This window comes from Galeopterus variegatus, unplaced genomic scaffold, assembly GCF_000696425.1.
Source record: "Galeopterus variegatus unplaced genomic scaffold, G_variegatus-3.0.2 Scaffold6702, whole genome shotgun sequence".
In the NCBI taxonomy this organism is placed as follows: Eukaryota; Metazoa; Chordata; class Mammalia; order Dermoptera; family Cynocephalidae; genus Galeopterus; species Galeopterus variegatus.
Genome location: NW_007732813.1, coordinates 87,421 through 89,738, shown reverse-complemented (window position 1 = coordinate 89,738; position 2,318 = coordinate 87,421). Strand labels below are relative to the sequence as shown.

The following is a 2,318-nucleotide window of genomic DNA, read 5'->3' as shown; positions in this document are numbered from 1 at the left end:
ATAGATGAGGAACTAAGGCCCTAGAAGAAGGCCATGCAATAAGTTAGTGGCAAAGAAGAAATTAATGAAAATCACAAGGTAAGAGGTGCCCAAGTAAGCAATACAAATACCCTAAGGCTGCAATGCTAGAGGCCGTTTGTAGGTATTCTGGGTGACAGCCCTCACATCCCAGCCACCAGACATTGGAGTGACGAAGCAATCTCAGAAGTGGATGCCCCAGCCTCAGCCACTTGAGCCATCCCAGTTGGAGCCTCAGATATTGCAGAGCAGAGAAGAGCAGTCCCTGCTATGCCCTTTCCTAATTCCTGGCCCACAACTTCTGTGCACAGAATAAAATCATTGTTGTTTTATACCAGTAGGTTTTGGAACAGGACATAGCGATATAGATAGCCAGAACAGCATCCTAGGAAGAGGGACCAGCCAAGGCCAAAAGAATAAAAAGTGCCAGATTCTCCAAGGTCTACCTGGCTATAAGGATCTGATCAGTCTTCGGTATAAAATCACCTTATAAACTGTAACAGCAGAGCCACAGAAATGTAAGAGGCGTGGAGCCAGGTCCTGTATCTCTGTCCTCATCAGTGGGAAAGACAAGCTGTCTTGAGGGAAGCCAGCACTCTTAGAAACTGGCTCAAAGATGTGAATCCAGGGCTGGCCCAGTGGCGCACTGCTACAGTGCGCCACTTGGGAGTGCGGCGGCGCTCCCGCCAAGGGTTCGGATCCCACATACAGACCAGTTCCCGCTCACTGGCTGAGCGAGGTGCGGGTGCAGCACTGAGGGTTGCGAAACCCGTTGCCGGTCCCGGTCCGGTACGGGAGCGACACTGAGGGTTGCGATCCGTTGCCGGCCACGAAAAAAAAGACAAAAAGGAAAAAAAAAAAGATGTGAATCCAGGCTCCCTTCAATGTAGACAACTCTAGAACATCCTTCAAGGGATGGCCCAGGTGAGGGCATCAGGCATCCTGAAATCAAGTTATAAGGGCCTGCAGCAGTTCCCCAAGGCCCGCCATCCCTGGCTCTAGGTCTAAGATAACTCTCAGATGATTTTTCCCGCTCCTGCTACCCCACCTTAGCCTGTCCCTGACCATCAGTGCTGACTTTGTTGCCTGTGCCCCCAACTCTCCTCTCTCTGTGGGGGAGTTGGTATTCTAGAAGTTCCTTCATCATGTGCACCTGGTCATCCCTGCAGCCATTTATTTCCAGACTCAGCTCCAGGTCTCCTCCTCTCTGAAGTCCTTCCTCACAGCCCCCTCACTCTTGCCCCATGGCAACAACCACTGTCACCTTTGCACCCCACTGTACCCTGTCCACCGTAGCACCGACAAGGGATCTTCAAAACGTTCATGGAAGGATTCGTATCATATATATATAATGGTCTTTAGTTAAGCTCATCAAACTGTACTGCTTTATATAGTTCTCCATGAACTTTTTGTGAAATGCAGATCACAGCATATCATTTACAAATCTTTGGTCTTTCTTCTGATCACCTACACCCATTGCACAGTTCTTGAAGACAACATCATCATCCCACCTTCTTGTAGCTTTGAAGTTGGCCTGAAGCTGGGATGGGCCAGTGAGATTAAGGAGAGGGTTTCCACTTGGAAGGTTTTCCATACGAATCCTCTCTTCTTCAGCTTTTTGTTCATGTTTTTTCCTGGCCACCTCTTCAGTTCTTTTTAAGTTATTTCCAGTTCTGCAAGAAGAGCCACAGTATCATCATCATCACTCTCCTCTTTAAAATCTTCATCTTCCTCATCTGTTAGAGGGTCATCAGCCTCGAGGTTGGCATCAAGAGTCTGGTCTAACCAAGGCTTCTTTGACACTGAAACGGAAGCTACATGTTCTCAGGTTGGAGGATCCCTATTTTTTTCTCTTGTGGCGCTCGCTCTCTCTCTCTCTCTCTCTTCCAACTCTCTCCAGAAGTCACAATTACGAACCTCTTCAGGGGCATCCTGAGTAGTTGGTCTGTGTTTCATCTTTGTAAAAGAGGGGAGGTCTCTGCTTGGATACTGCTTTGAAAGCTGGCTCAAAGCACCTTCTCCTTTTTTCCTTCCACCTCTCACAGGTTCACAAGTTGGCCTGGCTGCTGTCGTCCTCTTTTATGTTTGGCTGAAGTCCAATGCAGCAGCTTCTAAAGATCATACAGACACCATTATGACCGTATTATCTTTTAATTCAATTTTTCCACAAACTTTTTAAAGTACCCTCATATTTAATGAAATTCAAAAATGTGTATCTAGCATCAACTACATGACAGACATTGTGCTGGGTGTTGAAAATGTAGAATGAGTCATACACTCATGGTCTCTGTCCCTGAAAG

At 47.2% G+C, this 2,318-nt stretch overlaps 1 pseudogene; it reads right to left on the bottom strand.

The window, feature by feature from the left end:
• Positions 1–1,400: 1,400 nt before the first annotated feature.
• On the bottom strand, positions 1,401–2,094 carry LOC103606570 (annotated as a pseudogene).
• Positions 2,095–2,318: the final 224 nt, after the last annotated feature.